The 25,758-nt window shown below is 39.6% G+C and overlaps 1 protein-coding gene across 1 annotated transcript in view; it reads left to right on the top strand.

Annotated features, from left to right (window-relative positions):
• Window positions 1-25,758, top strand: part of LOC140154037 (uncharacterized) — a 137,029-nt gene that overhangs the window by 47,618 nt on the left and 63,653 nt on the right. The window lies entirely within an intron of this gene.

Raw genomic sequence — 25,758 nt, forward strand, 5'->3', positions numbered from 1 at the left:
GGGATAGGTCGTTTTTATATTGAGCCCCTCAATTGAGTAAAATCAAATATATTATTGTGAACATATACAGGGTCATCAGGTGACAGCAGCAGCAACAACAACAACAACAACAACAACAACAACAACTAGTGTTGCAAACAACACGAACAAGCCGGCCGGCAAAAATACCACATGTACACTGAGTGTGAACATAACGGCTCTCTGGCTAACAAAAATTGTTGACGGTATTTTATTTTAGACTGAAAGTAACCCCTTAATGACCCTAAGTAAAAAATACCACATATACACTTGGTAACAGGAATTTACGTGTGAACATACTGTCACTGGGGTATGTTTTACTTGGCTAATATAAATCGTTGAAGGTATTTGGCATTAGACCGGAAGTGACCCTTAATCACCTTTGATCCCAAATTTGTTAACACCTAATAGACATTGACTTAAAACAATGCTTATGTGTAGGTGTCGTCACTGTACTATTTAACTTTAGACATAATTTAATTTTAGAATTTGTTTAATTTCAGACCGGAAATGACCCCCCTTATTGACCTTTGTCCCCAAATCTGTGAACACCCTATAGACACTAATGTCAATACATCTGTGCATGTGGCGTCACTGTGCTATGTTATTTGTAAAAGAAGCATGTCAAAAATCACAGTTTGGCCGTAAACCGGAAGTAGTTTTAATGACCTTTGAACCCAAATCTGTGCACACCCCAAAGGCACAGGATAACAACAATGTGCACGTGGCGTCACTGTGCGTGGTTGCTTGTGGGAAAAGAATCAGATTGACAGAAGAAGAAAGAAAGAACTAGATGGCACTGTTGTGTTTGAGCAAACACGAATATCTATGCCTGTATTTCCCACCCTAACACCCATGACCTTGACCATTTTCGGTACTCGATAGTGATCACATCCAGCAAGTTTGGTGGCAATCCAACCGTTTATACTCGGATGACCTCGACATGACCTTGGCCATTTCCAGCACCAGATGGTGATCATATCCATCAAGTTTCATGCCAATCTAACTAACTATACTCGGATGACTTTAACATGACCATGATCATTTTCGGAACTCGATGGTGATCACATCCACCAAGTTGAATGACAATCCAACCTATACTCGGATGACCTTGACATGACCTTGACCATTTTCGGCACCTGATGGTGATCATATCGTTATGAATTTGGCAGAGTGACGAATCGAGAATTTTGAGCAAATTGAGTTTTTGTATGCTTATGATTATGTTTCAGGTTATCTTTTATTTCCACCAAAAATGAATGGTAAATCTTACTCACCGACGTAGTTATTGGAATTTTGATTTGGACGAATCGCGCCTAAGCTGTACAAATCATGTTGATCTATAGCATTGTATAGCGGGAAACCCCGATTTTTTTATATTACATGTCCTATACTAATATATTTGATACCAACGTATAGCTGTAGGTATCTTCTATCCAGTGATACCAAAATAAGTACAAACATTCACCACATGATATTGCTGTGGTTTAATAATGTGAGTACGCGCCCGTGAAATTGGAACATCCCGGAAAATCATACGCAAAATATAGGCCAATATTGTTATTTTTGCTTTAAAATCCTCGAGTTTTTGCTAAATATTACAGGGATGACTATTTATAACTTATATAGCAAGTTAAGTCTACATAGCCTTAGGACAACCAGTTTTTTCTACTTAAAAGCCCCAAATCAAGAATGCGTGCTATGGTTTACACGTAGTTGAATGCGTATTCGACCTCTCTCTGCGCAGTGGTAAAGACATTTTGGATACAGCATAAAGCCAAATAGGTGTTAAAACGCGTTTTGAGGGATATATCGATTATTTCAGAACATGCAAGTATTGCCAATAATTCGTGTACATTCACTTCTATAATATACATTTCAAATGAGGGCTCACGAATGTTTTAAATTTTTAGAAGGACCAATGGAATGGTACCAAGATTTTCAAACGCCGTTTACTCAGAACAGCAATTTTGCGTATTCGGCACTCTGTCATAACGATATCAACCAGTTTCACGACAATCGAACCCACTATAATCGGACGATCCTTGACATGACCTTGGCCATTTTCGGCACTCGAAGGTGATCTCATCCACCAATTTTGGTTACAATCCAACAATCTTTACTCTGATGACCTTGACCATTTTGGTATTCGATGGTGATCCCATGCACCAAGTTTGGGGGTAATCCAACAATCTATACTCGGATGACCTTGACATGACCTTGACCATTATTCTCATCTCATCCACCAAGTTTGATGATAATCCAACAAACTATACTTGGATGACCTTGGGGCCCCATGACCTTCGACTTTTGGGGACAAAACATCGACGGGGTAAGACCATTATGTGTGCCAAATATGAGCCCTGGGACCCTTGTAGTTTTGGAGATAGCCCTGTCAATATGAAGCGTGAGAAGGAGAAGGAGAAGAAGAAGAACTAGATGGTACTGTTGTGTTTGAGCAAACACGAATATCTATGCCTGTGATTCCCCCCTAACCCCCCTTCTTAACACACCATGACACCCTTAACCCATCCTGACACCCCGTAATATGTTTAATGCTAAAGGGGCTATCAGTATACTAACGCAGGGCATTGTAGCTGCTTTATTTACCGAGTAACGGCCGGTCCTTCGTTTTAGCGTTTGGGCCCTGGGCCCATATTATGTGACACATGGGGCTTTTATATTCATATCACAATATAATGCTAAAGACCTATTAGTGTTTCAAATCTGAGCCTTGTAGCTACTTTTTTGCTGAGAAACGACCGGCCCTATGTTTTAACATTTGGGCCTCTGGGGCCCCTAGCCTTAAACATCTAAAGCTAAAATGAGAAAAAGTCACATCTACAAGTTAGGGCCCATAGGTGTACCACATATGAGCCCTAGTGCGCCTGTAGTTTTCGAGCTAGCCACGTCAATCTCTTGCCCCTTATTTTAATATTTGAGGCTCTGGGGCCTATAACTTAAGATATATGGGGCTCATGTATACTTGTAAATATAGAGTACCCCTATGGCTATCAGTGTACCAACTCAGGGCCCTGAGGCTGTTTTATTTGATGAGAAATGGCATGATTGGTATTTTACATTTGGGCCCCTTGGGCCCGTGACCTTTGACCTCCAAGATGTGCAAAAGGCACATCTACGGGGTATGGTCATTGTTTGTGCCAAATATGAGTCCTAGGGCCCTTGTAGTTTTGGAGATAGCCCTGTCAATATGAAGGGTCGGGAGAAGAAGTAGAAGAACTAGAAGGCCTTATATTTGTACACAAATACGGCTATGTTATCGGTGTACCCAAACTTACAGTCCTTTTTTTTTGCTGAGGACTTAAAATAAAGAAATTATAAAAAGTCGCCCAATTGGGCGAAAAATGTGTATAAAGTGAAAGCCCAAGCCATAAGCTTTAATTTAATGTAGGTTGCACTCTCGTAGCACTTAAAATAAAGAAATGGTAAAAAGTCCCCTCCCAGGGGAGGCGTCTCTCTTACTCTCCATAGGTTGCTGTTGTCAGTATCTCTTATTCACAGTGAGGCTATGCAATATGATTAGGTAGTATGTAAATTAAATGGAACAGCCATTTCAGAGGGAGTATGTAAATCAAACGGAACAGCCTATTTTGGGGCCATTTCAAAGGGAGTATGTAAATTAAATGGAACAGCTAATGGGTATATAATTTAACTGGAACAGCCTTAACGCTTCACACTGGTATTTCCAATTAGCATCACCTAATTATTATAATACGGTTCTGTCTGTTATACCCGCATGCGAAGCATGGACGGGTATATTGCCATCCTGTGGTTTCCTTTCCTTCTCCTCCTCCTCCTTCCATCAAACACATCATTCTGTCAAGGCTAGCGCTAAAACTACAAGGGCCCCAGGACCCATATGTGGTACACTTATGGGCCCTACCCCGTAGAAGTGCCTTTTGCCCATCTTGGCCCCAGAGGTCAAAGGTCACGGGCCCCAGAGGCCCAAATGTGAAAATACAAAGCACGCCATTTCTCATCAAATGAAGCAGCCTCAGGGCCCTGAGTTGGTACACTGATAGTGTCAAGTCATAAGCTTTAATTTAATGTAGGTTGCACTCTCGTAGCACTTAAAATAAAGAAATGGTAAAAAGTCCCCTCCCAGGGGAGGCGTCTCTCTTACTCTCCATAGGTTGCTGTTGTCAGTCTCTCTTATTCACAGTGAGACTATGCAATATGATTAGGTAGTATGTAAATTAAATGGAACAGCCATTTCAGAGGGAGTATGTAAATTAAACGGAACAGCCTATTTTGGGGCCATTTCAAAGGAGTATGTAAATTAAATGGAACAGCTAATGGGTATATAATTTAACTGGAACAGCCTTAACGCTTCACACTGGTATTTCCAATTAGCATCACCTAATTATTATAATACGGTTCTGTCTGTTATACCCGCATGCGAAGCATGGACGGGTATATTGCCATCCTGTGGTTTCCTTTCCTTCTCCTCCTCCTCCTCCTTCCATCAAACACATCATTCTGTCAATGCTAGCGCTAAAACTACAAGGGCCCCAGGACCCATATGTGGTACACTTATGGGCCCTACCCCGTAGAAGTGCCTTTTGCCCATCTTGGCCCCAGAGGTCAAAGGTCACGGGCCCTAGAGGCCCAAATGTGAAAATACAAAGCACGCCATTTCTCATCAAATGAAACAGCCTCAGGGAGTTGGTACACTGATAGCCCTATATGTTATACAAGAGCCCCATATGTTATATGTTATGGGCCCCAGGGGCCCATATGTTAAAATATGGTGCAACAGATCAATTAGTGTACCAAATCTGAGCGCTGTAGCTACTTTATTTGCTGAGAAACGGCCTTCGTTTTAACATTTGGGCCTCTAGGGCCCCTAGCCTTAACAATATGGGGCCAAAAGGGGCAAAATGCATATCTACAAGTTCGGGCCTATACGTGTGCCAAATATGAGCCCTAATGCCCTTGTAGTTTTACAGCTAACCATGTCAATCTGCTGCCCCTTATTTTAACATTTGGGGCCCTGGGGTCCATAATATATGACATATGGGGCTCTTGTATGCATGTAAATTTAGAGTACTCCTGGGTCTATCAATGCACCAACTCAGGGCCCTGAGGCTGCTTTATTTGATGAGAAACGACATGCTTTGTATTTTTAGATTTGGGCCCCTGGGCCCCGTGACCTTTGACCTATGGGGCCAAAATGGGCAAAAGGCACATCTACGGGGTAGGGCCCACTCTGTGTTCCAAATATGAGCCCTGGGGCCCTTTTAGTTTTGGAGCTAGCCCTGTCAATATGAAGGGTCGGGAGAAGGAGAAGAATTATGATATAATACGATCTGTCTGTTTAGTCCTACGTGTGTGGGGTGGATGGGTGTGTGGGTGTTAGTAACAATATAATTCTCAGGTGCTATCTGTGTACATATGCTGAGCCTGGAAGCTGCTTTCTTTTATGAGAAATGGCCCGCCCTTTGTTTTAACATTTGGGGCCCTGGGGCCCATAATATTTGACTTATGAGGCCCATGTACATAATAATGTTGAAGTATAATTCTCTAGTGCTATCAGTAGACTCAAGCTGGCCACTGTAGCTACTTTATATGATGAAAAATGGCCGGCCCTTTGTTTTAACATTTGGGGCCCTGGGGCCTAATATATATGACTTATGGGGCTCATGTACATATGTTAAAGTATGATTCTCAAGTGCTATCAGTAGACTCAAGCTGGGCATTGTAGCTGCTTTATTTACTGAGTAACGGCCGGCCCTATGTTTTTAGCGTTTGGGGCCCTGGGGCCCATATTATGTGACATATGGGGTTATATATACATATGACAATATAATACTAAAAGACCTATCTGTGTACTTAATCTGAACCCTGTAGCTACTTTATTTGCTGAGAAACGGCCGGCCCTTTGTTTTAACATTTGGGCCCCTGGGGCCCCCGGCCTTGTACATCTGAGGCCAAAATGGGCAAAAGGCACATCTACAACTTAGGGCCCATACATATGCCACATATGAGCCCTAGTGATCTTGTACTTGTGCCAAATGGGGCTCGTTTATTCATAATATTATAACAATTTAATGCTAAAGATCTATTGTTGTACCAAATCTGAGCCCTATAGCTACTTTATTTGCTGAGAAACGGTTGGCCCTTTGTTTTAACATTTGGGACTCTGGGGCCCTTAGCCTTAAAAATCTGGGGCCAAAATGGGTATAATGCATATCTACAAGTTTGGGCCCATAAGTGTGCCACACATGAGCCATAGTGCCCTTGTAGTTTTACAGCTAACCTTGTCAATCTGTTGCCCCTTATTTTAACATTTGGGGCCCTGGGGCCCATAATATATGACAAATGGGGCTCCTGTATACCTGTGAATAAAGAGTACCCCTGGGGCTATCAGTGCACCAACTCAGGGTCCTGAGGCTGCTTTATTTGATGAGAAACGGCATGCTTTGTATTTTCACATTTGGGCCCCTGGGGCCCGTGACCTTTGACCTATGGGGCCAACATGGGCAAAAGGCACATCTATGGGGTAGGGCCACCAAGTGTGCCAAATATGAGCCCTGGGGCCCTTGTGGTTTTGGAGATAGCGCTGTCAACATGGAGCGTGAGGAGGAGGAGAAGAAGAAGGAAAAGGAGAAGACTAAAGAGCATAAGCAGAATATCTATGCCCTGTTCCACAGGCATAGATAAGGAGAAGACTAAAGAGCATAAGCAGAATATCTATGCCCTGTTCCACAGGCATAGATAAAGAGCATAAGCAGAATATCTATGCCCTGTTCCACAGGCATAGATAACTAGATGGCACTGTTGTGTTTGAGCAATCACGAATATCTATGCCTGTGATTCCCCAACCCTCCCCTTTAACACACCATGACACCCTTAACCCATCCTGACACCCCGTAATGTTTTTATGCTAAAAGGTCTATCAGTATACCAATGCAGGGCATTGTAGCTGCTTTATTTACCGAGTAAAGGCAGGCCCTTCTTTAGTGTTTGGGGCCCTAAGGCCCATATTGTGTGACATATGGGGCTTTTATATTCATATAACAATATAATGCTAATGACCTATTCGTGTTTCAAATCTGAGCCTTGTAGCTACTTTATTGCTGAGAAACGGCCGGCCCTTTGTTTTGACATGTGGGCCCGTGGGGCCCCTAGCCTTAAACATCTGGAGCTAAAATGGGCAAAAGTCACATCTACAAGTTAGGGTCTATACATGTACCACATATGAGCCCCAGTGTCCCTGTAGTTTTTGAGCTAGCCATGTAAATCTGTTGCCCCTTATTTTAACATTTGGGGCCCTGGGGCCCGTAACATACGATATATGGGGCTCATTTATACTTGTAAATATAGAGTACCCCTAGGGCTATTAGTGTACCAACTCATGGCCCTGAGGCTGTTTTATTTGATGAGAAACGGCATGATTGGTATTTTTACATTTAGGCCCCTGTGGCCCGTGACCTTTGACCTCTGGGACCAAAAGGGCAAAAGGCACATCTACGAGGTATGGCCATTACGTGTACCAAATATGAGCCTTAGGGCCCTTGTAGTTTTGGAGATAGCCCTGTCAATATGAATGGTCTGGAGAAGGAGAAGAAGACGGAGAAGACTAACTAGATGGCACAGTTGTGTTTGACCAAACACGAATATCTATGCCTGTGATTCCCCCCTACCCCCCCCCTTAACAAACCATGACACCCTTAACCCATCCTGGCACCCCATAATATGTTTAATGCATAGTAGCTGCTTTATTTACCGAGTAACAGCAGGCCCTTTGTTTTAGCGTTTGGGGCCCTAGGGCCAACATTATGTGACATATGAGGCTTTAATATTCATATAACAACATAATGCTAAAGACCTATAAGTGTTCCAAATCTGAGCCTTGTAGCTACTTTATTTGCTGAGAAACGGCCGGCCCTTTGTTTTAACATATGGGCCTCTGGGGCCCCTAGCCTTGAACATCTGGAGCTAAAATGGGCAAAAGTCACAACGACAAGTTAGGGCCCATAAGTGTACCACATATGAGCCCTAGCGCCCCTGTAGTTTTTGAGCTAGCCATGTCAATCTGTTGCCCCTTATTTTAACATTTGGGGCCCCAGGGCCCCTAACTTAAGATATATGTGACTCATTAATCCTTGTAAATATAGAGTACCCCTAGGGCTATCAGTGTACCAACTCAGGGCCCTGAGGCTGTTTTATTTGATGAGAAATGGCATGATTGGTCTTTTTACATTTGGGCCCCTGGGGCCCGTGACCTTTGACCTCTGGGGCCAAGATGGGCAAAAGGCACACCTACAGGGTATGGTCATTATTTGTGCCAAATATGAGCCCCAGGGCCCTTGTAGTTTTGGAGATAGTCCTGTCAATATGAATGGTCAGGAGGAGGAGAAGAAGAAGGAGAAGACTAACTAGAAGGCTATATATTTGTACACAAATACGGCTATACCCGCATGTTATCGGTGTACCCAAACTTACAGTCCTTATTTGCTGAGGACTTAAAATTAAGAATGTGTAAAAAGTCGCCCAATTGGACAGAAAATGTGTAAAAAGTGAAAGTCCAAGTCACAAGCTTTAATTGAATGTAGGTTGCACTATCGTAGAACTTTAAATAAAGAAATTGTAAAAAGTCCCCCCCCCCCCAGGGGATTCGTCTCTCTTACTCTCCATAGGTTGCTGTTGTCAGTATCTCTTATTCACAGTGAGGCTATGCAATATGATAAGGGGAAAATATTCCAGAGGGAGTATGTAAATTAAATGGAACAGCCATTTCAGAGGGAGTATGTAAATTAAACGGAACAGCCTATTTTGGGACCATTTCAGAGGGAGTATGTAAATTAAATGGAACACCCAATAGTATGTAATTTAACTGGAACAGCCTTAACGCTTCACGCTGGTATTTCCAATTAGTATATTAATAATTATAATACGGATATGTCTGTTTAGTCCTACGTGTGTGTGTGTGATGGGGGGTATGTGAGTGTTAGTAACAATATAATTCTAAGGTGCTACTGTGTACATGTACAAATTCTGAGCCAGGAAGCTGCTTTATTTGATGAGAAACGGCCGGCCCTTTGTTTTAACATTTGGGGCCGTAGGGCCCATAATATTTGACTTATGAAGCCCATGGATATATGTTGAAGTTTAATTCTCTAGTGATATCAGTAGACGCAAGCTGGGCCCTGTAGCTGCTTTATTTACCGAGTAACGGCCGGCCCTATGTTTTAGCGCTAGCCTTGACAGAATGATGTGTTTGATAGGAGGAGAAGGAGGAGAAGGAGGAGGAGATGGAGAAGAAACCATAGAATGGCAATATACCCGTCCATGCTTCGCATGCGGGTATAACTAGATGGCACTGTTGTGTTTGAGCAAACACGAATATATATGCCTGTGATTCCCACCCTAACCCCCCAATGACCTTGACATGACCTTGACCATTATTGGCACTCGATGGTGATATCATCCACCAAGTTTGGTTACAATCCAACAATCTTTACTCTGATGACCTTGACATGACCTTATCCATTTTTGGCATTCGATGGTGATCCCATGCACCAAGTTTGGTGACAATCCAAAAATCTATACTCGAATGACCTTGACATGACCTTGACCATTTTCGGCACTCGATGGTGATCTCATGAACCAAGTTTGATGACAATCCAACAATATTTGCTCTGATGGCCTTGACATGACCTTGACCATAATTGGCACTCGATGGTGATCTCATCCACCAAGTTTGATGATAATCCAACAAACTATACTCGGATGACCTTGACATGACCTTGACCCTTTTCGGCATTCGATTGTGATCACATCCACCAAATATGATGACAATCCAACAATATATACTTAGATGACCTTGACCCCTAAAAGGCACATCTTTGGGGTGGGGCCATTAAGTGTGCCAAGTATGAGCCCCGGGGCCCTTCTAGTTTTGGATATAGCCCTGTCATTATGAAGTGTGAGAAGGAGAAGGAGAAGAAGAAGGAGAACTAGATGGCACTGTTGTGTTTGAGCAAACACGAATATATATGCCTGTGATTCCCACCCTAACCCCAATGACCTTGACCATTTTTGGCACTCGATGGTGATATCATCCACCAAGTTTGGTTACAATCCAACAATCTTTACTCTGATGACCTTGACATGACCTTGACCCCTTTTGGCATTACATTATGATCCCATGCACCAAGTTTGATGGCAATCCAACAATCTTTACTCTGATGACCTTGATATGACCTTGACCATTTTTGGCATTCGATGGTGATCCCATGTACCAAGTTTGGTGGCAATCCAATAATCTATACTCGGATGACCTTGATATGACCTTGACCATTTTCGGCACTCGATGGTGATCTCATGAACCAAGTTTGATGACAATCCAACAATATTTGCTCTGATGACCTTGACATGACCTTGACCATAATTGGCACTCGATGGTGATCTCATCCACCAAGTTTGATGGTAATCCAACAAACTATACTCCGATGACCTTGACATGACCTTGACCCTTTTCGGCACTCGATTGTGATCACATCCACCAAATATGATGACAATCCAACAATATATACTTAAGATGACCTTGACATGACCTTGACCCCTAAAAGGCACATCTTTGGGGTGGGGCCATTAAGTGTGCCAAGTATGAGCCCCAGGGCCCTTGTAGTTTTGGAGATAGCCCTGTCATTATGAAGTGTGAGAAGGAGAAGGAGAAGGAGAAGAAGACGGACTAGATGGCACAGTTGTGTTTGACCAAACACGAATATCTATGCCTGTGTTTCCCACCCTAACCCCCTTAACCCACCATGACACTCTTAATCCATCATGACACCCCATATTCTAAAAGGGCTATCAGTATGCCAACGAAAAAAATTAAAATAAATAAATTAATTAAAAATCAAATAATACCCCTTTAATTGCATTTGCTGTGTAAACGCTTGAGGGCGCTCCTCCTTAAATAATGCAACAAACATGTTCCATACAAAAAAAAATCAAAAAAAAAAAAAAAAAAAAAAATCAAAACATCTGAATACCCCTTTAATCCCAAAACGGAGTGTCCCTTTAATGGCTGTTCCATCACCTAACATCCACTGACACCCCATATTCTAAAAGGGCTATCAGTATACCAACAAAAAAAATTAAAATTAATTAATTAATTAAAAATCAAATAATAGCCCTTTAATTGCATTTGCTGTGTAAACGCTTGAGGGCGCTCCTCCTTAAATAATGCAACAAACATGTTCCATACAAAAAAAAAATTAAAAAAAATAAAATAAAATAAAATCAAAAAATATGAATACCCCTTTAATCCCAAAACGGAGTGTCCCTTTAATGGCTGTTCCATCACCCTACACTGAAATCCTATCTGTGTACCAAATCTGAGCCCTGTAGCTACTTTATTTGCTGAGAAACAGCCGGCCCTTTGTTTTAACATTTGGGCCTCTGGGCCCCTAGCCTTAAAAAATCCGGGGCCATAATTGGTAAAATGCATATCTACAAGTTAGGGCCCATACGTGTGCCACATATGAGCCCTAGTGCCCTTGTAGTTTCACAGCTAACCTTGTCAAACTGTTGCCCCTTTTTTTTTTAACATTTGGGGCCCTGGGGCCCATAATATATGACATATGGGGCTCATGTATACATGTAAATATAGAGTACTCCTGGGGCTATCAGTGCACCAACTCAAGGCCCTGAGGCTGCTTTATTTGATGAGAAACGGCATGCTTTGTATTTTTACATTTGGGCCCCTGGGGCCCGTCACCTTTGGCCTACGGGGCCAAAAGGGGCAAAAGGCACATCTATGGGGTAGGGCCATTAAGTGTGCCAAATATGAGCCCTGGGGCCCTTGTAGTTTTGGAGATAGCCCTGTTAATATGAAGCGTAAGAAGGAGAAGGAGAAGAAGAAGGAAAAGGAGAAGACTAAAGAGCATAAGCAGAATATCTATGCCCTGTTGCACAGGCATAGATAAGAAGACTAAAGAGCATAAGGAGAATATATATGCCCTGTTACACAGGCATATATAAGAAGACGGAGAAGACTAAAGAGCATAAGGAGAATATATATGCCCTGTTACACAGGCATATATAAAGAGCATAAGCAGAATATCTATGCCCTGTTCCACAGGCATAGATAACTAGAAGGCTATATATTGTACACAAATACGGCTAGCTATCTGTGTACCAAATCTGAACCCTGTAGCTACTTTATTTGCTGAGAAACGGCCGGCCCTTTGTTTTAACATTAGGGCCGTGGGGCCCCAGCCTTAGGGCCCATACATATGCCACAACCTAGGGCCCATACATATGCCACATATGAGCCCTAGTGATCTTGTACATTTAGAGCTAGGCTTGTCAATCTGTTGCACCATATTTTAACATTTGGCCCCCCTGGGGCCCATAATATATAACATATGGGGCTCTTGTATATAGGGTGCACAACTTATAAGTTCCCCCTACATATTTTTTTTAATAAATCGAAAACTATTTGACGAAATGCAAACCTGTAAAATGATATGGGTAGCCTTATTTGTTGTTTACACATGTGGACCAAATTTTAGCGTCACACGTCATTCCGTCCAGTCACAATGGTTCATTATGTAAAAAAAGGAGACCGTTTTAAACAATGTTAAAAGTTGCATCTGAGTCCATAGGACTCAATTCTCAAACAATACAGTAGGCCAGGGATATTCATGTGTTTGTAAAAAAAAACTTAATCTTTGGTATTCTTCTTCTTCTTGAAAAGCAGAGCAGGTGGTTTATTCTTTTCTTTTTAATGATAAATGTCTGAGATGGAAGGGATATGTACTGCAGTGAGAATAGACCACATCGCCAGTAGTTCATCACATGTGAAAAGTCACATTTTAATAATGCCGCGTTTGCCCGAATTTTTTCGCGGTAAAGCAATAGGTTTGCTGGATGAAAATGTACCGGTGAAAGAAATTGCTCGTCGTATGGGAGATGCGCCTAATGCAATTCGAAAATTTCAGTTGACAGGAGAGGTGAAAAATCAGCCGAGAGCACCTCGTCGACGTGTCACGACTGTTCGTCAGGACATGTCTATAGTGACTCTGGCTGAAACCCGTCGAAAAATGTCTGGTAAGTTATTGCGTTTCAATAAATTATGTCGTGCTCGTTTCCCAAACAAATTTGACTTACACATTCTACGATTTTAATAAGTTATGTATCTGAAATTGTCTTTCACCACGTTATCTCTTTACAAACACATGGACAGGCTAAACATATTGTATTGTTTGACAATTGACTCCTATGGACTCAGGTGCAACTTTTAAAACTCCCTCTTTTTTTACATAATGAACCATTGTAGCCAAACGCAATGATGTGTGACACTACAAATTGGCTCAGATTTGTAAAACAAATAAGGTTACTCATAACTTTTTAAAATTGTACATTTCGTTAAATAATTTTCGATTTATTTTAAAAAGCATTAGGGGGAACTTATAAGTTGTGCATTGTATATTTGTAAATATAGAGTACTCCTAGGGCTATCAGTGTACCAACTCAGGGCCCTGAGGCTGCTTCATTTGATGAGAAATGGCGTGCTTTGTATTTTCACATTTGGGCCCCTCGACTGAATGATGTGTTTGATGGAGAAGGAGATGGAGAAGGAGAAGGAGGAGGAGAAGAAACCACAGGATGGGAAGATACCCTGCATGCTCTGCATGCGGGTATAAAGAGCATAAGGAGAATATTTATATGCCCTGTTACACATGCATATATAATATCTATGCCCTGCTACACAGGCATAGATAAAGAACTAGGCATGTTGCAGGCCTTACAAGTCTAGCCGTGAACTTAAAATGACCTCTGATAACCTTAAAATGACTTTAAAAATTATCTTTACGTGAAAATATAAGGCCCCATGACAGGGTGTAATTCCCATTATTCCAGTAATTCCTAAATGTTCCCTGTAAGTCCATATTATTCCCAACTAATTCCGAATAAGTCCGGTAAGTCCCTATAAGTCCATATTATTCCCAAATATTCCTGTAATTCCGAGTAACTCCAAATATGTCCGGTAAGTCCTTATAAGTCCATATTATTCCGAACTAATTCCAAATAACTCCTAATAAGTCAAGTAAGTCCATATAAGTCCATTTAATTCCCGAGTATCCCTCTAATTCTGAGTAACTCCAAATAAGTCCGGTAAATCCCTGTAAGTCCCTATAATCAAACTAATTCCAATTGAACTCCTAATATATCCCGTAAGTCCCTAAAAGTCCATGTTAATTCCCAAATATTCCAAATAAGTCCATATAATTCAAAATTTTGAATCCCAATGAGTTTAGGGACCGTTCATTTTTCCACCGGAGGGGGGGGCAGGGAGAATACATGGGGGTCAGATGGTTTTGGTCAGGCAAAAGGGGGTCGGATGGTTTTTAGTTATTGAAAGGGGGGGGTCAGATGGTTTTGCACCTCAAAAATCCTGGAGCTTCCGGGGGCTTCGCCCCCTGGACCCCCATCTGGAACATTGCCCCTGGACCCCTGACCATTAGATTTGCGCTTTGCGTGTCGGCCGACACTTTGGTCCTAGTGCGCAGCGGACTGTCTGGCCTCGGAGGAATCTGCTTGTTACCTGCCGCAGTGTGACTTCACATAAATTTGCACCAAAACTACATGATTTGGATGTATTTCTGTGTTAAGTTCACAGTTACAGTGTAACTTACACCCACTTGGCATATTATATTGTAAGCTAATTATAAAATGTCAATTTTTGGCAATTCAATTGCAAAATTTGACCAAGCTGTATTACATTTCAATACTAGGCCTACATACAGTTAAGTTATATAATTACATGGCAAATGGCAAATGATAAGAGAGTCCGAGTCCAACATAAATAAGACCCGAGTCCATGCCCGGGGTCCATGCCAGGGAAGGGTGTTGGGGGTCAATCAAGTTTCAAATCTACAATACAAATTGGCTGAAATAAGAGAATTTTGAACCATATTTTATAAATATACATACTGCCATTTTCGTTATAGAGAATTAAGAATAATCAAGCTGCTGCACAGAATTGCTGTGGTCAGACTCTGTTCTTTTACAATGAAAAGAGACGGCTACACCACCCCACACCGCTCCCCCTATACACATCCACTATCAAACCCCACAGTAGGTGTCATTTCCATACCCTAGTTACACTACAAAGACTCGCCCAAACCACCATGACATGACAGTAACTTGAACAGGTAACTCTGAAGGTAAAAACTACATGTATCACGTGTCAGCAGTCATGTGGGGGGTATTTGTGGGTGGGGTGTGTGTGTTGTGTGACACACTACATGTAACTCAAAGTTGTGCCCAGGGCCAGGGACTAGAGAAGTGTCACTATTAACTGTTTGCATGTGCCAGCATACATGTACACGAAGAGCAATGTATTCAAATACATTATAGAAAAATAACGTCATCATCATCATCATAATCATAATCATCATAATAATAATATTAATTCTAAAACATCTTTTTAAAATTAGACAAATGTTCGGGACATTGAATGTGCAGTGACTGCCAGTGAGGATTGAACACACACAAACCGCAGACACCCTAGCCTTAGGATGGGGTGTACAGGGGTATGTGCATGTTTTCGCAACTCATTCATTATACACCAAAGGGGGCAATGTACTGCACGCAGTATCAACATGTATATGGTACATTGAGAAGTTGATGCATATGTACAATTAAAGAGACTGAAAATCAATAAATCAGCTTGATAGTTTGATAAATGAAGAAATTAAACTTAATATTTGATTTTTTTTATAAATTCTGTATGATTTGATTTAAATTACAACCTCTTTACAAAAGAAATTTTGAAGTCAGTGATTTAAATTAAAAAATAAAATTAATTCATTAAAAGTAGCATTTCATCCAACTCTAAATTGTCAATCAATTTACAGCCATTTTAGCCTAATTACATAAAACTAATGAATTATAATGATATTGACCCCAAGTTTCCACCTGCCACTTGAAAGATTGTTCTTGGTGCAAAAAATTGTAACTTTAATCACTCAGTTTAATGGAATAATATCACTGTGGTTTGTTCAGGACCTGTAGTATTGAAGTACATGTACTAGCTGGAGCACAGGGTGGCAGTTTGAACCAAAAACTGTGTACATGGGCTTTTGTCTAACACACGCGTCACGTCACGTCACGTCACGTCACGTCACGTCGCGTCACGTCGCGTCACGTTGAAATGTTATCAAAAGTTCATAATAAATTATTAACTCCACAATTACCCTTATCTCCCTACGTGATAAATAGTTCGTGAAATAGTCCATGGAACCTGAGAGGGTGAACACGTGTTCCTTGGGTGATCAGTCCGAGGAAAACATGAAGTACTCAAACATATACTGCTTAAACATGAGAGCCATGCATGGAAAAAAATTTACCAGAAGAATGCCTAAACATGCATGCGCCACCCCAAAAATGGTTTGGTTTTGAAAGGGAAACAATATTTTTGAATTTAGGTCATTAAATCTACTACACAGTCTACACTAGCAACAATGAATGAGCAAAAGGGATTCTTGTCAACCAGTGAAGGCAAGCAAGATACCCAGTTGTGAAATGGAACATTTTCTAAAGCATGTAAGGCCGTGTAAAATTAATATTTTGGTTCTCGTCCCTCCCTCCTCAATTTCTGGGATTTGTCAGATTTTTTTTTTTTATAGATTTTTCAATTTTTTAGACTTTGGAATGATTTATGAAATCTTCATACATATAAATAAGTTTATTAGAGAACAAGCATCACTTCCAAGTCTTTTGTGGTACTCTAGGGGTTTATCCTCAGAATCTCACATTTGAAAAAAAAAAGGCCTCATCGTTTCCTCGAGCACTGTTGGAGAAGACCGAAAACTACTGACAATGCTAATTTTACATTGAAAAAAAAAAAAAAAAAAAAACCTCCCTCCCTCATCAATTCATGAAAATCCTCTGGACGAGAACCAAAACATTAATTTTATACGGCCTAATGTCAACTTTGAAAATTTTTGAAATAATAAAAAAAATATTCATCACAAAAATCAACATGTACTTTGCTTTCTAAACAAACACTCGCGTGCGCCACGCTTGTATTATGCACATGTGTCGCATGGTTAAATAAATCGGCGATCATGATAAAATACACCATCTCAAAGCTAGCTTTACTGCAAATGTTCGCTATAATAAAAACAATTACTTTACCACGACAACACGAGGGATTTGTTTCGTCCAATCAGACATTTATAAACAAGCTGATGTGTACGCTGAAGTGGTGGCTGTACCATACTTGAGACGCGCTGACTGTAAACATGCATGTATCAAAAGTCTTTGTGTAACGCGACGACACGCAGGTACTGCGGAAGCGGCACAAGATAAAAGGCGTACATGTACCGAGGGTGAGCATTGAGCAAACATGTTCAAACATGTACATGCAGTCAACATGTCTGGAGCAAATGTTTTGAAAAATGCCATTTTATGGTCCATGCAAAAATACAGAGCACCCGCTATTTTTGAATGCATTTTTAAAAAGAAAACTTGTACAAAATTTATGACATGAAAACACCCGAACTTTTTGCGAGAGTAATAAGGGTAATTGTGGAGTTAATAATTTATTATGAACTTTTGATAACATTTCAACGTGACGTGACGTGACGTGACGTGACGTGACGTGACGTGACGTGACGTGACGTGACGTGACGTGACGTGACGCGTGTGTTAGACAAAAGCCTGTACATGCATGTGAAACAAATAAAATTAAAATAATAAAAGTTAAAATACCCTGTGGGGTTCTACCTGCAGTAGCGTAGCCAGCAGGGGGGGAAGGGGGGTGCAGAATGCCCCCATCATGAGATGAAAAACGTACCCCTCTAACAAAAAATGAAAGAGATAATCAGGAGGGCAAAGGAAAAGAAAAGGGGCAAGGAGCCCTTTTCTACCAAAATTCAGCCCAATCATGGGCCAAAATAGTGTAAAATACAAAATTCTTGAGTGCTATTCGCGAACATTGTAAAGATAAAGCCATTTCTATCCTGATAATGGCCAAAAATAGTGTAAAATACCAAATTTTCTGCGCGCTACACGCACACATCGTCCAAATAAAGCCTGTTTTGAAGCTCGAAGACATACAGTCTGTAAGTATTGTATGATGTATGTGCCCCCCGAAATTGTTTATTTTGCCCTCCCCTGACCAAAAAGCTGGCTACGCCCCTGTCTACCTGGTTGAAGGTACTTGGTACTTGGTTGTGCTTCCTCCCTATGCGATAAAGGCATGGTTGAACTATGGTTAACCATGGTCAACCATGGGTTTTGACCATGGTCAAACCATGGTCAACCATGCTTTTGAAAAATAGCACCACGGCCAGAGACCATGGTCAACCTTTTGACCATGGTCTATCTAAAGTGACCATGGTCAACCATGGTTAAAACTTAGCATGTTTGACCATGGTTGAACCATTGTCAACCATAGTTCAACAACCAGGGTTTTGACCATGGTCAACCATGTTTTTGACCATGGTCAACCATGTTCTTGACCATGGTCAACCATGGTCAACCATGTTTTTGAAAAATGGCACCACGGCCAGAGACCATGGTCAACCATGGTCTATCTAAAGTGACCATGGTCAACCATGGTCAAAAATTTGCATGTTTGACCATGGTTAAGAAACAATAGCAATCAAGGAAGAAAGAATAGAAAGAAACAATAGCAATCAAGCTTAAACTTTAAATTAGCACCCGATAGAGGGCAGGGCCTGAAGAATGAGGGAAATTATGGGGTAAATATTTAACGGATTAAACTGCATAATCATATTATTTAGATTTATTCCTTTAAAAATCTTATTTTAACTTATCAAATTACTAGTTTTTATATTCTATGGTGTCAAATATTTATTCACAACGTTGTAAATATGCATGAAATACGATTAATAACAACAGAGGGTGCTTTTTCTCATTCACTACCCAGAGTCAACCATGGTCAGGTGAGGTGATGACCATGGCTGACAATGCTCAGCCATGCTAAAGCATGGTCGACCATGGTATACTTAAAAGTGACCATGGTCAACCATGGTCAGGTGAGGTGATGACCATGGCTGACCATGCTCAGCCATGCTAAAGCATGGTTGACCATGGTATACTTGAAGTAACCATGGTCAACCATGGTCAGGTGAGGTGATGACCATGGCTGACCATGCTCACACATGCTAAAGCATGGTTGACCATGGTATACTTGAAGTGACCATGGTCAGGTGAGGTGATGACCATGGCTGACCATGCTCACCCATGCTAAAGCATGATTGACCATGGTATACTTGAAGTGACCATGGTCAACCATGGTCAAGTGAGGTGATGAAATTTGCATGTTTGACCATGGTTAAGAAACAATAGCAATCAAGGAAGAAACAATAGAAAGAAACAATAGCAATCAAGCTTAAACTTTAAATTAGCACCCGATAGAGGGCAGGGCCTGAAGAATGAGGGAAATTATGGGGTAAATATTTAACGGATTAAACTGCATAATCATATTATTTAGATTTATTCCTTTAAAAATCTTATTTTAACTTATCAAATTACTAGTTTTTATATTCTATGGTGTCAAATATTTATTCACAACGTTGTAAATATGCATGAAATACGATTAATAACAACAGAGGGTGCTTTTTCTCATTCACTACCCAGAGTCAACCATGGTCAGGTGAGGTGATGACCATGGCTGACAATGCTCAGCCATGCTAAAGCATGGTCGACCATGGTATACTTAAAAGTGACCATGGTCAACCATGGTCAGGTGAGGTGATGACCATGGCTGACCATGCTCAGCCATGCTAAAGCATGGTTGACCATGGTATACTTGAAGTAACCATGGTCAACCATGGTCAGGTGAGGTGATGACCATGGCTGACCATGCTCACACATGCTAAAGCATGGTTGACCATGGTATACTTGAAGTGACCATGGTCAGGTGAGGTGACGACCATGGCTGACCATGCTCACCCATGCTAAAGCATGATTGACCATGGTATACTTGAAGTGACCATGGTCAACCATGGTCAAGTGAGGTGATGAACATGGCTGACCATGCTCACCCATGATAAAGCATGGTTGACCATGGTATATTTAAAAGTGACCATGGTCAACCATGGTCAAGTGAGGTGAAGACCATGGCTGACCATGCTCGGCCATGCTAAAGCATGGTCGACCATGGTATACCATGGTGACCATGGCAACCATGGTTGACCATGGTCAAGCCACCATGGCTGATCATCGCTGACCATAGTTAACCATGGTCAACCATGTTTTGACCATGGTTGACCATGGTTGACCATGCTAGCACGGTTGACATTTCGCCTAGGTCCTGAATACTCCAAAGAAGAGTTTTAACTGAAGGTTTATGAGGATGTGCCATGATTTTGGGGTCCTTTTCAGTGATAATGGTATATTGATGGGTGGCTATTCAGTAGAGACCAATATTTGGGGAAAAGTGCCCAATTACTGCAATTAGGGTAAATTTAGGTGCTTTGTGAAAAATTGATAGCCGGGTGGCAAAAACAGCAAGAAGTAAAGGCATAATTTTTCAGCCTGGTATGTGGCAGTGACGTAATGCGTTGAGGCAGCTGATCCGACATGCGCGCATCTATTGCGCATCATTACATGACTTTGTGTGCATACGGCAGCACTTTTAAGCGTCCACTAGCTACTGTGCCTAATGAATGCACACTGACATCACTGCTACATGGTGAAAAATGGTACAGAGAAAGTCAGCATTCAAAGGTCTGCGTGGCACATCCCTGTAAACCAATATTACAAAGACCGCACTACTCCCCCTAGCAGAAATTCTATACAGCAAGAAGTGTATCAAAAGTGTATCAAAGTGTATTAAAACTGTATCAAATGGCAATTTAATACAGTTTTGATATACAAAGGGTGTATTGAAAATGTATCAACTGAAAATATAGGGTATCAAAACTGTATCAAATACCACCTAACTGTATCAAAAATGTATGAAAAGTGTATCAAATTTGAACTTAGTTAATTTTGGCCTTGCTTGTGGTGTATCAAAAGTGTATTAAATTGGACTTTGCCTGTTTTCTAGTGTATGTAAAGTGTATCAAATTGAACTTAGTTAATTTTTGGTGGCTAGAGGTATATCAAAAGTGTATCAAATTGGACTTAGTCAAATTTTGGCTGCATACAGTGTATCAAAAGTGTATTAAATTGGACTTTGCCTGTTTTTTAGTGTATGTAAAGTGTATCAAATTGAACTTGGTTAATTTTTGGTGGCTAGAGGTATATCAAAAGTGTATCAAATTGGACTTAGTCAAATTCTGGCTGCATATACAGTGTATCAAAAGCGTATTAAATTGGACTTTGCCTGTTTTTTAGTGTATGTAAAGTGTATCAAATTGAACTTGGCTAGAGGTATATCAAAAGTGTATCAAATTGGGCTTTCATAAACTGACCTTTTGTAGTGTATCAAAACTGTATCAAAACCTGATCACATGTCTAGATAATGACTCATCATTTTCAAATTTGCCCATGTGGCATGCATGCAGTTAACACCAGGATTTGCATTTGGAAATGTACTGTATTTTAGAGCAAATTATGGTGTTTTATTTCTCATGATGAAGATACAAACATGCTTGTAGACTGCACATTAGGTTACAATGTAGTTGTAATCAGGGACTGTGATTAAAGAGGATATTTTATTGACTTTGTTCTGATAAGGTAAGCTTACTATATATTATTATATATAGGGCCTCTATGTATATTATTAAGCATGAATATAGCACATGCCTGTATAGTAAAAACCCTGCTGAATCTTTTTGTTATTGGTAGCCTTTTTGTCTCTTTATTGAGGGTAACAACTTCAGTGACAAGCACTGCTTTCCAAGCAGGCCCTCTGATGTATGTATGTTCCATTTTGGTTGGGTTTTGCTTCTTTTTTGCAATACTTTCTCACACATTTGTCCTATTGCGTTGCAATTTTGAACGTTGATAGGGGAAAGTGCATTGAGCTGCTCCGTGATGGGGGAAAGTGCTAAATGTCAGCATTGGCAGTAGAGGGCAGTGTTGAATTTGAGCTTGATTAGACTAATTTCAAAATTTGACATTTGACCCCTTCACTTTAAGCTTTGGGGGTCATTAATGTTTGCAAATATGTTAAGATCATGTAAGGATAATTCTTGTTGAATTTGATCTTGATTCGACCAATTTTGAAATTTGAAAAACTATCAAAAGTGTATAAAAAACTGTATCAAAAGTGTATAAAAGTGTATCAAAACTGTATCAAAAGTGTATCAAAAACTGTATCAAAAGTGTATAAAAACTGTATCAAACGTGTATAAAAACTGTATCAAAAGTGTATCAAAAAACTGTATCAAAAGTGTATCAAAAAACAATCAAAAGTGTATCAAAAAAACTGTCTGAAAAGTGTATCAGAAAACTATATCAAAAGTATATCAAATGGCATGTATCAAAAATAGGGTGGTCCCGCTGGCCAGCATTAGAATTGGAATGCTGATTTGATACAGTGACATATTTGATACACTTTTGATATAATTATGTAAAAAATGTGTATGAAATGAAAGGATAAGAATTGCAACGCTAATTTGATACAGTTTAAATTGAAACGCTGATTTGATACAGTGGCATATTTCATACACTTTTGATATAATTATGTATCAAATATGTATGAAATGAAAGGATAAGAATTTCAACACTAATTTGATACAGTTTAAATTGGAACCCTGCTTTGATACAGTTACATATTTCATACACTTTTGATATAATTATGTATGAAATGTGTATGAAATGAAAGGATAAAAATTTCAAATCTAATTTGATACAGTTTAAATTGGAACCCTGATTTGATACAGTTACATATTTCATACATTTTTGATATAAATTATGTATGAAATGTGTATAAAATGAAATGATAAAAATTTCAACGCTAATTTGATACAGTTTAAATTGGAACCCTGATTTGATACAGTTACATATTTCATACACTTTTGATATAAATTATGTATGAAATGTGTATAAAATGAAAGGATAAAAATTTCCACGCTAATTTGATACAGTTTAAATTGGAACCCTGATTTGATACAGTTACATATTTCATACACTTTTGATATAATTATGTATGAAATGAAAGGATAAAAATTTCAAATCTAATTTGATACAGTTTAAATTGGAACCCTGATTTGATACAGTTACATATTTCATACACTTTTGATATAAATTATGTATGAAATGTGTATAAAATGAAAGGATAAACATTTCCACGCTAATTTGATACAGTTTAAATTGGAACCCTGATTTGATACAGTTACATATTTCATACACTTTTGATATAATTATGTATGAAATGTGTATGAAATGAAAGGATAAAAATTTCAAATCTAATTTGATACAGTTTAAATTGGAACCCTGATTTGATACAGTTACATATTTCATACACTTTTGATATAAATTATGTATGAAATGTGTATAAAATGAAAGGATAAAAATTTCCACGCTAATTTGATACAGTTTAAATTGGAACCCTGATTTGATACAGTTACATATTTCATACACTTTTGATATAATTATGTATGAAATGTGTATGAAATGAAAGGATAAAAATTTCAAATCTAATTTGATACAGTTTAAATTGGAACCCTGATTTGATACAGTTACATATTTCATACACTTTTGATATAAATTATGTATGAAATGTGTATAAAATGAAAGGATAAAAATTTCCACGCTAATTTGATACAGTTTAAATTGGAACCCTGATTTGATACAGTTACATATTTCATACACTTTTGATATAATTATGTATGAAATATGTAAGAAATGAAAGGATAAAAATTTCAATGCTAATTTGATACAGTTTAAATTGGAACGCTGATTTGATACAGTAACATATTCGATACACTTTTGATATAAATTATGTATGAAATGTGTATGAAATGAAAGGATAAAAATTTCAACGCTAATTTGATACAGTTTAAATTGGAACCCTGATTTCATACAGTTACATATTTGATACACTTTTGATATAATTATGTATCAAATATGTATGAAATGAAATGATACATTTCATTTGATACTTTTTTGATACATTATCTTGGCATTTGATACACTTTTGATATGTATAAAATGTGTATGCAATGTTAATTTGATACAGTTTTGATACATAAAAGTGTATGAAATGAGGGTTCCAATTCAAATACTTTTATTTCATACATTTTTCATACATATCAAAAGTGGTGTATCAAAAGTATATCAAATTTCAGCCAGGGCCACAGCAATACCCTTTCTTTTTTTGTTGGTGGGGGGGGGGGGTCATATGATTTTCATGTAGCTCGGAGGGGGGTCATATGGTTTTTATTATCGGAGAAGGGGGGGGGGGTCATATAGTTTTCGGCAGCTCCCGGCCCCCTCCGGTAGAAATAATGCACCCCTAAACATACCCAGGGACATGGGCCCAAAACACTCACCTCCCCCACTTGTCACCCCAACACCGGTCGCACCTCACCCCCCCCACACACACACACACACATACATACATCCCACCCGTCACCCCAACAGACAAGTTGACAACCCAACACCCACTCCACACACACAAACATCATTTAAAGTATCTTTTATTTCTGAAAAATGGCACACTTTTTTATCAATTATCTCTGTATGTTTATTGTGATTAAAAATTCAAGCTTACATGTCATATAGGGGTGCACGCGCACAACCCTGTACACAAAACATCCGGGCACCCAAAATGACACACCCAGCCATGCATAAAGCATTTCATGTTCTGTATTATTCCCCCAAGGAGGTTACGGTTTATACACTGAAATAATGCATTGATAGGTCTAATTCAATGGGATATCGTACCCCTACCCTGCACAACCCATCAACTTACGACACTCCATCAACAAACTCACATACCCCAACCTCACACACCACAAAATATACAAACAGTACACATGTGCGCTACACCCGCCCGCGCACCCCCACACCCAACTTTTAAAATTGTTATTTTTTTACCCCTAAGTTGAAGCAGCTCCAGTAACTGCACATTGCCATAGAAAAATTATCTTGCAACTCCAAACTTTTTCTTAGTTATGACAACAAATGTCCATTTTTGTCACGGACGGACAGAATTTTTGTCACCGGACATTTCATCACAAATTTTAGTACAATGGCCTATATTTCGACAGCTTACAAATAAAACATCAAAAGAACTCTAACTTGGTTTTACTATATTTGTGTTAACCATGTGTGTGAGCCAAATTTGAGCATCAAATGATTGTTCATCTTTAAAATAGACCCCCTAAAATTGCCCCAAAATGACTGTGTACCAATATTGAAGGTAATTCACAGTCCTCAATAGAGTAACGTATCACTTTCAGCAGTGAATCAAGCAACAATGAAAGTGAACGAAATGCATCTGTTGCTTTATATATATGTTTAACTATAGTTAGTGTTAGTAGCTTTGCAAAGATTGAGCATCAAGAGATTGTACATCTTTAAAATAGACCCCCTGAAAGTGTCTCAAAATGGCTGGGGACCAATATTCCTGACACCAAGCACCATTTTCAGTAGTGAATAAAGTATCAATGAAAGTGAACTGAATGCATCTTTTGCTTTATATATGTTCAACCACTTAATGTTTGTTTCTTTGCAAAGATTGAGCATCAAGAGATTAGTCATCTTTAAAATAGACCCCCTGAAATTAAAATGTCCGTCTGTGACACTTATTTTGTCCGTCCGTGACCA

This window comes from Amphiura filiformis, chromosome 1 (assembly GCF_039555335.1).
Source record: "Amphiura filiformis chromosome 1, Afil_fr2py, whole genome shotgun sequence".
Lineage (NCBI taxonomy): Eukaryota > Metazoa > Echinodermata > Ophiuroidea > Amphilepidida > Amphiuridae > Amphiura > Amphiura filiformis.